The sequence below is a fragment of the Maylandia zebra genome, linkage group LG4 (genome assembly GCF_041146795.1).
Source record: "Maylandia zebra isolate NMK-2024a linkage group LG4, Mzebra_GT3a, whole genome shotgun sequence".
NCBI lineage: Eukaryota > Metazoa > Chordata > Actinopteri > Cichliformes > Cichlidae > Maylandia > Maylandia zebra.
In genome coordinates, this window is record NC_135170.1 from 12,282,336 (window position 1) to 12,297,300 (window position 14,965).

The 14,965-nt window shown below is 44.5% G+C and overlaps 1 pseudogene; it reads right to left on the minus strand.

The window, feature by feature from the left end:
• Nucleotides 1-11,341: 11,341 nt before the first annotated feature.
• Nucleotides 11,342-13,660, minus strand: LOC143418448 (interferon-induced very large GTPase 1-like; annotated as a pseudogene).
• Nucleotides 13,661-14,965: the final 1,305 nt, after the last annotated feature.

Below are 14,965 nucleotides of genomic sequence, written 5' to 3' on the forward strand. Positions count from 1 at the left end.
GGGTTGTTAGCTAAGATACTGTCATTAAGAAGCGGCACAACTGGTTGGGTATCAGACGCCACCTCTCTGGGGACACCTCAGGCCCTGCAAGGTTTGGAGGCCTATCTCCGCCCACCACCACTTCCCCTGCCAGTGGCGGACTCCCTCAGGTGTCGGTGCGTTGGTGGTTCTTTGTGTCTGGGGGTGGGCGTCCAGGTACACACCGGCTCACTCCTTGGCGGCCGCTTATCGGGGCCTGGAGCCTGGGGCTCGCTTGGGCCCCTTCGGAGGTGGGGTGCCCCCGGCCTCTCGGCCTGGGGCTCGGTCACTCAGGCACAGCTGGGGGCCGGCGGAGCTCACGGGCGCGTCACTGCAACTCCCCCTGGCTTCTGCTCCGCGGCTGCTGAGTGAACCCTCATCTGGGACTCTCCTCAGCTCTTACTGGAACAGTGGCGCGGCTGCCCCTCTGTTGGTCTTCCATGGTTTCTTGTGTTCTGGGGGCCTCTGGATGTCTGGAGTTTTGATCTCCTCCATACCCGCTTCACACCCCGGAGGACGGGGCTGTGGCCCCCCACACTCCCTAGCAGATCGTTACATGGAGAAACCTTTGGAATACAAGCGCGCTGATCCACACAGGTATGCACACGGGTGTTCACTGCTCGTAGACCCAAATTACACCTTTCTTGGCTGCTACTTCGAAGCACATCTGTCCTGCGTGCTGCACAACAACATTGAATATTTAGTATTTACTGCTGTTTACACTTAGCTAGATTAATGCGATGGTGTTGTGTTTAGTATGTTGCTTTGTTTGTTTTTTTTGCTTGTTTTCTATTCTTCTCTCAACAGGTGATCCAGGAGATTTTTATTTTTTTTCTCCCCCCCTTTCTCACTGTCCCTCTCCCCTTCTGTTTTTCCTTTCCTTCCTCTTTCTTTCTCCCTTTCCTATCCCTCACTGATGTCTGTCCCGTCTGTAACATCTGAAAATAAAATATAATAAATAATAAAAACAAAGATCGACCAAATGGACCAATACGGCAATGCCACGATGATCCATTTGGCAAAGTAAATCCATTGGGTATCCTTGTTGGTCTTCAGACAACAATTCTGATGGCTAAAGAACCAAATGGGACAGGCAAAAAAAAAAAAAAAAAAAAGAAGCGGCACAACTAATGTGTCTATGCGAGCTAATTTGCGATGTGCACCGCTGGTGTGGCCATTTATTTTTTAATGCACCTTCTCAGATTAATTCACTGCACGTCATGCCCAGGAATGGACTGGGACAAAAAAATTGGCCCGGGCATTTTGACTAAAGACCGGCCCATCAGGTATTAAAGCTATAAACTTTATAGTATAAAGCCTTTGAATGAAAACAAACGCTGTTGTGACAGTAATGTACACTGTCTTGTTGGTATATATATGATTTCTATACATTTTATGTCAGATAAAAACTTTGGTTGTAAGCTTCAGAAAATTATTTAATAACAGCTAGACATTTTAAATGAGAATAAGAAAGAAAAGTATTTCTTTGTGCCCCCCTCTCCCTGTTAATGCCCTACCTGGCCCCCTGGCAAAACTTTGCTAGACCCGCCCCTGCACAGTTACCAGCCGTCAGCTACATAGAAAAGGATCGCTTGCCCCTCCCTTTCTTCCCTCCCCATCCTCAGCTGCCTCCCTATTCCCGCTCTACCACACCCACCCACACACGCATGGCTTGGGGTGCAGGTATGTCACCAGGGTGCAGGGGAGGCACTCCCCCTCTATCCCCTTCTGGCCGCCTGTGCCTCAATTTTATTCGGCAACCTAGACATCCACATTACTCACACGCTCACATAACACATACATATAGGGCCTTGGGGGTGGGCACGTTTTACAGCATCCAGAGGATGGTCGGTGTACTCCAACCCACCTTTGGCGCTGGTGCCCTACCCTCAATTTTAAATGCATTTAGACACTAAGGGTTTTCAGGAAGAGCTGTGCTGCTCTCCAGAGGTGTGGACTCGAGTCACATGACTTGGACTCGAGTCAGACTCCAGTCATTAATTTTATGACTTTAGACTTGACTTGAAAAAATGTTCTAAGACTTGTGACTTGACTTGGACTTTTACACCAATGACTTGGGACTTGAATTGGACTTGAACCGGTTTACTTGAAAAGACTTGATATTTTACCCCAAATATAAAATTTAACATGCATATTATATAGAGATTGAAAATGTGACGTCATTCACGGGTAGAACCGCAAAGGATTCTGGGAACTCGTGGCAAGCGGTACTAGCGCACGCAGGCTTTCAATTAAAATCAGTCACACAGCGATAAAAAGAAACACAAAAATGTCAAGAAGCCGTTGTATGATTAACTGCAATAGCCGGTCGCATGACAGCCACGGCAAGCCGACGGGTAAAGAGATCGGTTGTTATCGGATTACGACGTTGAAGAGAAATTGTTCGAGCCATGTTTCCGAAGTAACAAAGAGGCGACGGGTGGCCTGGATTGCAGCCATTCAAAGCCCAAATATAACGTCCCAGAACACTCCAGCTCACAGGTTAGTCTGCTCCAAGCATTTCCACAAAGGTCAGTCTGCTGTTGTAGTTAATGCGTAATTTTTCTTAACATAATTGGTGATATAGGTTACAAGCAAGTCTGGCGCTGAGCAGAAATTGTTGCGCTATGCTCCTTTGTTTATTGTGCATAAATAGTGAATTGTCCTGACACAATATTGTGTTTCGCTTCTGTTATTACCATGGTACATTTACAAAAACATATACTTTTATTCACAGGATAAAACAGTTGTTTTGTATCACTAATTGTCCAGTACGATTACAGCATACAATATTATTGTCACTGCTACATTTCTGTAATGCTACCAGAAATTATTTCCACTGCTAATTAATTACCATTGAGCTCAAAGGTCCTATTAATAAACGGTTAACGAATGTGTATTTATGACGACGATTTGTGAGACTGGTAAACTTATGATATGTACGATGGTCTTTACTTTCTACACGGTGCATTTCAAGGTCCTGTACCCATCCGTCGGTAAACTGTACCTGGGCTTGTTGCAGTGACCGGAAGTTACTAAACTTCACGAGTGTATGCGCTCACTCCAAGAAGCGTATAATTATAAATATTAGGGCTGCCACGATTAGTCGACTAGTCACGATTACGTCGACTATCAAAATCGTCGATGACTGATTTAATAGTCGACACGTCGTTTGAAGCTTTGTAAGATCCCAAAAGACGCAGGAATAAGTAGCAGGATTTAAGAGTGTAATAACGGACTGAAACAGAAGATGGCAGCACTGCATGTACAAGGATGCCAGCTGTCGTTAAACCCCGAAGAAGAAGCAGCTGTGTCCCAGAATTCATAGCGCAGCCCAGCTCAGTTTCCAACAATGGCGGCAGCTAGTTAGTTTTAATATTACTCTTATTATTGTTTCTGGGTCACAAAATAAACGTTTAACATATTTTCAGGCGAGAATGTAGCTGTGTAAACCTCAAATATCTGCTCAGTTTATCAAGACACCACATATTTTCAAAAGCGCTCCGACGTTTTCGGAGACGTCTGTTACCCTCTAGCTCGATAGCTAGGCGGGGGCTAGGCTCACTAGCGCCGTGAGAGCACCGGACTCCCGGCAAATCGTTTTCAAACCCACCGCCGTCTTTCGCTACTCAGGTTAAACATATAAGTCACTTACATAACTTAAGAATGTTATTGAGGTCATTGAGGGTTAGCAGGAGGGACTATGCGCTTACCTGCTGCTCCTTGGCAGGTAGCTCCATGCCCTCCTGGGTTTTAATTGCACCTTAGAACACATATGCATCAACACTACAATGAGCGGGTGGAGGGAGGTTTGGAGTCTTCTCCCACCCCCATTCTCTGCGGCCTGCTGGAGCGGGAGGGCTAGTAGGAGGAGTTGGCCGTCCGACTGCGGTCTGGGGTGTGGGGCCTCCCTGCTGCTGCGGAGTCGGGGTGGTCTGCCTCTCCCCACCGCAGGGAAAAGGGTAACACCACCTGGGTCTGGGTGCAATTCCCCCCTCCAGGGGCAAGGGTACCTAGACCTGGTTTGTAGAGTACGCTTGGGGAGTGTGATTGTGTGTACAGCGTCTCTTTATGTCTGTCTCCATGTTGGTTGAGTGTGGAGTGAGTGCATATGAGAGCATGAGGGTGGGAATGGATGTTTGTGTCTGTGTGTGCCTGTATGTCTGTGTCTATATGTCAGGTTGGGTATCAGACGCCACCTCTCTGGGGACACCTCAGGCCCTCCAAGGTTTGGAGGCCTATCTCCGCCCACCACCACTTCCCCTGCCGGTGGCGGACTCCCTCAGGTGTCGGTGTGTTGGTGGTTCTTTGTGTCTGGGGGTGGGCGTCCGGGTACACACCGGCTCACTCCTTGGCGGCCGCTTGTCGGGGCCTGGGGCCTGGGGCTCGCTCGGGCCCCTTTGGAGGTGGGGTGCCCCCGGCCTCTCGGCCTAGGGCTCGGTCACTCAGGCGCAGCTGGGGGCCGGCGGAGCTCACGGGCGCGTCACTGCAACTCCCCCTGACTTCTGCTCCGCGGCTGCTGGGCGAGCCCTCATCTGGGACTCTCCTCAGCTCTTACTGGGACAGTGGCGCGGCTGCCCCTCTGTTGGTCTTCCATGGTCTCTTGTGTTCTGGGGGCCTCTGGATGTCTGGAGTTTTGATCTCCTCCATACCCGCTTCACACCCTGGAGGACGGGGCTGTGGCCCCCCCACACTCCCTAGCAGATCATTACATGGAGAAACCTTTGGAATGCAAGCATGCTGATCCACACAGGTATGCACACATGGGTATTCACAGACGCGGACTAAAGCTTTCTTGGCTGCTGCCTCAAAGCACACTGTGCGCTGTCTATCTTGCGTGCTGCACAATATCGTTTATTACTTAGTAAATACTGATATCTATGACTAGCTAGTTTATTGTGATGGTGCTTTGTTTTCTCTATTATTATGTTGCTCTTTGTTGTTTGCTGTCTCCTCTGTTTGTTTTTGTTTGTTTGTTTGTTTGTTTTTTTTCTCCATACAGGTGACCCAGGAGTTTTGTTTTTTTTTTCTCTCTCTTCCCCCCCCTTCTCACCGTCTCTTCTCCCCTTTGGTTTTCTTTCTTTCTCTCCCCCTCTCTCTCTCATTCATTCCCCCTGTCCTATTTATTGAAAAAAAAAAAAAAAAAAAAAAAAAAAAAAAAGACAAAGGATGAACTGAAGCTCTGCCATCACGTAATGTCGCATACTGCTGTTTCTGATGTCATTTAGAAAAAAAAAAAAAAAAAAAAAAAAAAAAAAAGAATGTTATTTTTTGGCTTTTTTCAGTGTTTTTTGTTCCTGAGTAAATCGGTTTGGCTGAGATCAAAGTTATAGTTTTTACACAGCTGAATAAACGTCAAGCAGACAGCTGATTGTCAGAAGTGTGAGATGCTCCAGAATTTACTCCGGTGTCCTGTTATATTTTAGATAGCAAGGAGTTTATTAAATTTTAATGAAATTTGCAGATTGTTTCGGTGAAGTTTAATAAACTATCATCTTGTCTTTATTTTTAGTTAGCACATACCTTAAACACTTAAAGCTGTAAGCTAATGATAGTTATATAAGAGCAGATGCTGCTGGTGCAATAAGCTGTACGCTGTACATCCAATGGATGATGATCTGATTAGTCGACTAATCGCAAAAATAATCGGTGACTAGTTGACTATCAAAATAATCGTTTGTGGCAGCCCTAATAAATATGCATATAAATATGCTATGATGAGATAGCTGACTTCATCTAACTAGCAAATGTTTTCCAGGCTACGTTGGTGATGCAGTTTTTTTTTAAATGATATTTTAAAAAAAAAATCATTTATTTATGTATGATATTTTTGTCATGCGATTTTAAAGCCGGTCCTACAACCGCATCCAAGAATAACATGCAGCTTATCTCAGAACTGTCGGTGAAAATTATTCTTGGAGCTAGGTTTAATTGAGCTGCATTTTAAAGAGGTGCAATTTCACAATTTGTGTATATTTTCTAAGTTCACTATTTTGTCATGTGTTGAGAAAAACACAGATTTTAAAATTACATGGTCTAATATTTACATTTCGCATATAACTGCAACATGCTTTTTTTCGTTTTTTTTTTAAAGACTCGAAAGGACTTGAAATTCAAAATTTCAGACTTGTGACTTTACTTGGACTTTTACACCAGTGACTTGAGACTCGACTCTGACTTGCCTGACATTACTTGAGACTTGACTTGAGACTTGAGGATAAAGACTTGAGACTTACTTGAGACTTGCAAAACAATGACTTGGTCCCACCTCTGCTGCTCTCTGAGAGGAAGCTAGTACCATGCTCTCCTGAGTTTTAAATGCACTTTAGAACAGCACACAGCAACACTACATATGAGCGGGCGTAGGGAGGTTTGAGGTCTTCACTCACCCCGGTTCTGTTAGCCGTCAGGGCTGGGGGGCTGGGAGGAGGTGCTGGCTGTCAGACTGGGGTCTGGGATGCGGGGCCTCCCTGCTATTGCAGATAAGGAGGTGGTCCGCTTGCCTCCACCCCAGAGAGAAGGGTTACATATCCTGGGTCTAGGTGCGGCTTGCCCCTCTGAGGGCGGGGGTACCTGGACCTGGGATATAGAGTATGTTTGGGGAGTGCGACTGTCTGTGCAGTGTCTATTTGTGTCTGTCTACACGTTGGGTGAGTGCCGAGTATTTGCTTGTGCATATGGGGTGGGAATGCACGTTTGTGTCCGCGTGTGCCTGTTCGGCTGTGTCTATATGTCAGGTTGGGTCTTAGACTCAACCTCTCTGGGTACATCTCAGGCCCTCTAAAGTACGGAGGCCTATCTCCCCTCACCACACTCCCTGCCGGTGGCTGATGCCCTCAGACGTTGGTGTGTTGGTGGTCCTTGTCGTCTGGGGCTGGGCGCTCATGTATGTACCGGCTCACTCCTGGTGGCCAATTGGCGGGGCCGGGCGCCTGTGGCCCGGCTGGGCTCCTTCCGGGGGGTGGGGTGCCCTCAGACCTCTGGCCTCTGGGCCTGAAGCTCGGTCCTCTCTGGCACAGCTGGCTGCTGGCAGAGCCCGCGGGCACGCCACTGCAACCCCCTCTGGCCTCTGCTCCGTAGCTGCGGGGTGACCTCTCCTTTGGGGCTCTACTCAGCTCTTCCCAGGAGGGTGGCACGGTTCCCCCCCCTTTGGTGGTCCTCCTCGGGTCCTTGTACTCTGGAGCCTCTGGAAATCTGGGGCCTGGATCTCCTCCATACCTGCTTCCTACCCTGGTGGACGGGGCTATGGCTCCCCACACTCCCTAGCAGACCGTTACATGGAGAAACCTTTGGAATACAAGCATGCTGATCCGCACAGGTATGCACACAGGTGTACACACGGGTGTTCACAGACGCGGACTACACCTTTCTTGGCTGCTGCCTCAAAGCACATTGTGCGCTGTCTATCTTGCGTGCTGCACAATATCGTTTATTATTTAGTATCTACTGTTATCTACTGCTAGCTAGTTTATTGTGATGGTGCTGTTTTTTTTATTATGTTGCTCTTTGTTGTTTGCTTTCTCTTCTGTTTTTTTTCTCCATACAGGTGATCCAGGTGTTTTGTTTGTTTTTCTTTTTTTTCTTTTTTTCTTTCTTCCCCCCCTTCTCACCGTCTCTTCTCCCCTTTGGTTTTCTTTCTCTCCCTCTCTTTCTTTCATTCTTTCTCCCTGTCCTGTCCTCCAGTCATGTCTGTCCCGTTTGTAGCAACTGAAAATAAAATAAATTCATAATTATAATAAAGGTCAATCAAATGGACCAATATGGCAAGGCCATGATGATCCACGAAACGCGTAATATTTTCTCTGAATAGGGGACGATTCCGTTTTTACGGGACGGTTGGCAGCTCTAATAATTAACCTTATGAATAAAATAAAGATCCCTATCAGTAAAATCATAGCACCCACCCAGCTGTATAGAAACTCCGTCATGCTAGCTAGTACGCAGTGCGAGTCATTAACTGACTGTAAAAAGTCAGCACAACGAAAATAAACTCCACCTAAACTTGGTTTATATCTGACCCAGATAGACTGCAGGTCATAAATTCTTACCTGAAGTTCAGTTCACCTGACACTCCGACCGGCCCCGCCTCGGGTCTCTCCTCCTCCTGCCGCCCCTTTCCCTCATCCACCTGCTGGCCTCCACCACTTACTAATGTTACTGAATCTGTGGAAGCGCCGCCATAGCCACCACCAAACAACTGAGTTATTTTTACACATCAGCCAGCAAGTGGCCAATCCACCACCTTTCATTGTTTATACCGTTACAAAAAAATTTTTTTTTAAAAAATCATCGGCCCATAAAAACGAAAATTCACCATCAGCCCACCGAGCAAATGCCCGGTATGCCCGATGGCCAGTCCAGCTATGGTCGTGCCATTAGTTAACCCTTCACGTGCCAGCTGTGGCACGCGTGCCTAGGGTTGCCGACCCCTGACTTAGACGCTCACATTATTTACACTCTTATGACACATACATATAGGGCGTCTGGGTGGGCACACAGAACGGTCTGTGCACCCGTTTTGACTCCATGTTGGGCAAGTGTGCGTGTATTTGTATATGTGTACATGACGGTGGAAATGCATGCTTGTGTCTGTGTGTGCCTGTTTTTCTATGTTTATGTGTCAGCTCAGGTCTTAGACTCCAACTCTCAAGGAACATCTCAGGCTCCCATAGGTGCGGGGGCCTATTGTCCCCCACCACACTCCCTGCCAGCGGCTGATGCCCCCACCTGTGAGTGAATTGGTGGGTTCTCTGTGTCCGGGACTGGGAGCTCAGGAGTGTAGTGACTCACTCCCCGGGGCTGCTTGGCAGGGCCTGGCCCACCGGACCCAACAGAGCCTGAAGGCTCGTGCCTTATGGGTGCCTTATGAACACAAGCGCTCTCACACACAGGTGTTCACACAGGTGTACAAACAGGTGCTCACAAATAGTTCATCTTGTTTGAAAAGAGCAGCATTGACGGCTGCTGGATGTGACAGTCATGCTGGACACTCTGTGCATTTGGTGAATGCATTTGCATTTGTGCTTGTGTTTAGGTTAGAATATGACTCCATTAAAGCTTTGTAAATATACTGCATTTTAACACAGGTAATCTGTGATATTCTGTTCTGACTGCTACTATCGCTCTCTCTGTCTGCCCTCTTGTGGCTGCTGTGCTTCAGTGACGATGATAAGTTGTGGAGAAGATGTAAATATTCTGTAGTTTGCATGTCAAAATACACTTTAAAACATGACCCACGAATAAGGTTGCAAATACCCTGTATTTACATGCAATTTGCAGGCAACAAGTCAGGTTTTTGCAGGAAACAATGAAACAAGTACACTGTAAGCAGAAATGGGCAGTAACGCGTTACAAGTAACGCGTTTAGTGGTGGAATGGCTAACCTTCATTCAACTGGTTTGTGCATTTCTTCACATGCTGGACTACTACTGTAAAGAACAGAAAAGCTGCACCATTTAAAATAGAAACGTCCCTTCAGGTTTTAAATCTGTTTTGGGTCCATATGGGACCGCTTTTGGTTCCTGACTGCAGTCTGCCTGTTAGTGACCTCTGGTATATACGGCAGGACTGAGCAAACACCTCATAGTGCCTTTCAAAAAAAGGGACATTAGAATACTACCAAAAAATGGTGTCTAGGCCAATGACTGTAGAAAGAACAGTCATTAGTCTAGATGCAATTTGTTTAGTCGTTATGTGATCCATGAAGGCCCTGACTGGTGTTAACTGGATTCCAGATGTGAGCCGCTGACACCCCCACCACCAGCCATTTTGAAGCTCTGATGATTACTTCCATTACCATGATGAAATAATACTAAGATAAACTTCGACAGCTAACTATCAAAGTCAAAGTTTTTTTGAAGAAAGCACCATCTCCTGGTGACACTGCAATTGACTAAAAGGGGCGAAAGTAGATACACCCCATGAGAAGGAGGAGGACTCCCAGCGGCTTAGAGTTGGCTGACAGTGGCAAGTTTGAATTGTTGTATCTGTACTGCCAGAGCATGGGAGGGACAAAAAGGAGGTGGCCACATATCATATTTTAGCAAAGTGTTTATTTAACAAAACAAAAGTGGGGGGGGCACTTCCCTAAACCTGCTGGTCTGGAAGTCCGGCAGTTCATCTAAACAAAAGGCACTCAGACTAAAACAGACATAGATACAGTTATACTACCATAAAACAATAAAATAAATGGTAAATGGCCTGCATTTGTATAGCGCTTTTCTAGTCCATAGGACCCCAAAGCGCTTTACACTACATTCAGTCATCCACCCATTCACACACACATTCACACACTGGCGATAGCAAGCTACATTGTAGCCACAGCTGCCCTGGGGCGCACTGACAGAGGCGAGGCTGCCGGACACAGGCGCCACCGGGCCCTCTGACCACCACCAGTAGGCAAACACGGGGTTAGTATCTTGCCCAAGGATATTTGGCATGCAGCCAGGATGCAGCCTGGGATCGAACCACCGACCTTCTGATTAGTGGCTGACCTGCTCTGCCACCTGAGCTACAGCCACCCCCAAAATAAGGTACGACCTCTCCCCATGATCTGAGTGTGTGTATGCCAGAAGCCTCTGGAATGCACACAAAGTCTTTGCAGACTACTAAGGATCACACATCCTATCACTACACAGTTGATTATACACCTTTAAGCATATATGGTTATATATTTCTAAGCATAAATGACAATCAACAATATAAACCTGACAGTCATCTCAAATGTATCCTCTTTTCCACTAATGAACTCTCCAAATTCTCCTAAAAGAGGAGGCAGCCTAGAACATAGCCAATTAATAGACATATGTTCGTCATATTTAAGATTGAAGTATTAATGAATGGTCTAAAATGATGGTTTGGAGGAAGTTACCTCAGAAAGAAGAAAAAGTGTCCAAAAAAATCAGTGGTATTGATATTTATCTTAAGATTACACTATAAAATAAGAAGTCATCTGTAAGTTTTTAATTAAATTGACTAAACAGATAGGCTACATAAAAACACCGTTGGGAGTTCGCCTTGTAATCGGAAGGTTGCCGGTTCGAGCCCCGGCTTGGACAGTCTCGGTCGTTGTGTCCTTGGGCAAGACCCTTCACCCGTTGCCTACTGGTGGTGGTCAGAGGGCCCGTGGCGCCAGTGTCCAGCAGCCTCGCCTCTGTCAGTGCGCCCCAGGGTGGCTGTGGCTACAATGTAGCTTGCCATCACCAGTGTGTGAATGTGTGTGTGAATGGGTGGATGACTGGATGTAGTGTAAAGCGCTTTGGGGTCCTTAGGGACTAGTAAAGCGCTATACAAATGCAGGCCATTTACCATTAATAACATGGGGTCAAATTCCACTTTTTTATTGTCATTGATTAACAATTCCACAAATAATAGAAACAACATTGTTTAAAAATATTCAATAGTTAAAATAAACTGAGATTTGAGTAAAAGGTAAAACATGCTGTGATGATTTAAATGAAGTTAAAGTTCGTATGTCAAATCAGAAACGTAAAGAAACATAAACATCAGAAAGATAAAATATTCATTTGTTACACCTTACATCTAAATAAAATTAGAATAGAACACACACATAAACACATTATCGAAAGAAATGTTTCATGAAGCTACAAAAAAGAAAAATATTGTAATTTCTCATTAAAAATAAAACAATAAACTATTCGTTAATGTTCACAACAATATATTTGGTTTTAATTCTCATTATATTCTCAAAATGATTGTTTCTCTCATGTGTGAGCATTTATGTGACCAAAGCAGAAATATATATACCATTCTGTCACCCACATGTAATGTTTAAATCACTAACATTATGTTTTAAAGTTTATTTGTGAGTAATCAAGGTAAAACAGGTCTTGTGATTTTCAGCAAACTAAAAATGTGTAAAACTGAAACTGTTCAGTTTGTACTGTACATTTCATCCAGACTTTGAATAGCCTCTTTTTTTTTCGTGCATTCACTGGGAATCTCACCACGCTGTGTGAATTTTAAACCATGGTGGTTTTCGAGTTTCTCCTGAAACTGACACACAAACCATGTCCAATACTTGAGCTCAGACTCATCAGGGGTAATGCTCCAATTTTCATATGGTGGTCCAGCAGTTCTGTATTTTTTAAAAGGAATGGTATGATTTGAGTCATGGCAAGGGTAAAAACTTCCTTCACTTGCAACTTGGGTTGTACAAAAGTCGACACACAATATCTCAGTGTTTCTGTAGTGCCAACCATTGATTGCTTGAGATCGATGAAAGGGGACACTGTGATCTCCAGGACTGTGATCTTTAATTGTGTTGGCACAAACAGCTGCACAGAACGGGCAGGTTTCCCAGCAGCAGTTACACAGCTGATCGATGAGGATTTGATCAGGTCTCTTATGAGGGATCTTATCATTTCCTGGTCTTCATGCTCAAAAGGTCTCTTTAAGTAATGCATTATTGTTTTAGCACCAACTTCAAAAAATGTAGCCACTTGGCTGGCAAGCCCTTTTCTTGTTGTATCTTGGTGCTTGCCAAGGACAATATAATCAGAATAATTGCCAACCTCAGATATTTTTTTGTATCTGCCATTCTTTTTGCATTCAAATGTGAGATTCCGTTCAAAACCAAGGTCATTAAAGATAGTTGCCTGATCGTCATCCAGCTTGATGTCCTGAATGGGTTGTGCATCTGCAGTTAACTCTTTTACCCAGTAATCCTAAACTGAGTTGAAATGTTTTTTAAGTTCCCCTTCATTTTTTGCTTTGTCTTTTAACTTATGAGCAAGCTTTTTACTCTTTTGCAGCAGCTTGTTCTCAAATTCGGTCTTCTTATCATCCAGCTTTTTACAAGCTTTCTTCTGCTGAATAACTTCATCCAGTTTTCGTTCCACTCCTGTCACCAGCTCCTCTTGGAACTCCTTTATTTTGTTTTCAAATCGGCCTCTCCACTGAACCAACATATCTTTGTCTCTGTCATCCTCAAAGTACTTTGACATATCTTTTTCTACTTCTTTATATTTTTCACTCATCACTATGCTCAACCTTGTCAAGTTCTCCATTTTCAATTCTGGTATGAAGCTGGTTTTCAATCACCAGCATGTTGCTCCTTAGGGCCCAGGTCCAGTTTCCATACTCAACCTCAAGTTTTCTGTAAACTGCAATTTCTAATGTGTTTTTTGAATCTGAAAACAAAGTGTTCATTCATCAGAGCTTTACACAGGTCTTGTATCTTTCTGTTAAAATGTGAGAGAGTGATCCCAGGAGAGCATTTAGCCTTAGACAGGATGATGTTCTTCAGCTCTTGGATGCTCTCGCTGTAGCCTGGATTTGGAGGAGCCATCGGTGGACTTCCCTCCCATAGCTGAGCAAAGTATTTCACATCTTTTTGCACATCAAAGTCAATGATATCACTAAAGCACTCAGCATCACACACTTCCTCTTTAGCAGCTAGTTGAGCCATCTGGTCCAGTTTTTCTTGCAGGCGTCTTTTCCCATCCATGTTTTTCTCAGTAGCTGCCATATCTGTCACATTCTGATGAACAAACACACAACTTGGAGAAAGTTTAACTTTCTTCATCCTCATGAAAGCCTGAACAACAATCTGCAGGACATCCTGCATCTCAGCTGGATTCTCACCAAAGATGTTGATCAGTGTCAAGTAGAGCTGGGCGATAGAACAATAACGATATGTATCGCGATATAACTTTTACTCGATAGAGAAATTAAGCTATCGCGATAGACCTCGCCGCTCTTGTCCTCTTAAAAAAAAAAATAAAAAAAAGATCAGCCAATCCAAATTAAGTAACGCAGAGCCGAACCAATCACAGCCGCAGCGTCACGTCGCGTGACTTGTAACGTACAGCACAAGTGCCAAGCCGCACGTGTGTTTGTTTGGGAAGCAGCCAGCGGGTAATGGAGGAAATGAGTGTGCCGACTAGAAAAATCAACCGAGCGTGACCAAAGAGAAAACAGATAATGGTTCCAACGCCGGAGAGATTGTCGAACGGAAGAGCCATAGAAGTTCCGTAGTGTGAAGGTATTTCGGCTATTTCAAGTCTGACAAAAAACAGAGTAGCGTGCACTGTAAATTGTGCCGAAAGCAAGTCTGGAAATACAATAAACTGGAGCATGCGTCACACTGCGCGCCACGTTATTGTTTCGGTGAAATGAATTTCTACAATACTGTTACTGTTAATTCTACTCTCTGCAGTGTTTAAATGCTTACATATACAAACAGTTACTGTCCGTCCACACATACGACTCGGTTCTGCATCTATGCCGCAGCTTTGTTTACTTTTTCCCACCGAGGCTTCTAGACTTCTGATTGGCCAACATTTCTGCACGGTTAGGAATCTAGCGCCACCTGCTGCTTTGGCATGTTCATAGCAGCGTTTTCCTTCATTTCTGCCTTTATGTGTGGACGGGATTATTTTTTAAAACGAAAACGGAAAATCTCCGTTTTCAAAAATACCCGTGTACGTGTGGACGTAGCCTCAGTCTCTGACTGGAAGCGCTAATTCGTCATTCGGCTTTTGTCAGACTAAAGTAACTGTTAAAACTGTTTGAAAAGCTAAGCTATACAACAAGGAGAGATTGAGAATTTCCTTTTAGTTCTCAGTTTATTTGATATTGACAAAAGTTAGTCAGTTTTGTCTGTTCTTCTGTAAAACAAACTAAGATTTATTTTTACAATTAATATTTTGTTTCTAAGTGGAATTGACAATTTAGTCTGTTTCGTTTGTTCTATTTTGAAACTTAAACGCTTTAGCGGCTGCCTTTTGTGTAGTTTGCAATATTTGCCTTTATTTATCTGAAAAAGTCTCATGTTCCTTAAGTACATCTACCCTGTTGAACTTATTATGGGAAATAAATATTTAAACAAAAACAAGCTGCTGATTATTTCACATTTTACTTGTGAGCAACGGCACATTTAAATCTTACAAATATAGTTATTTGGCTTATATCGTGATAGATATCG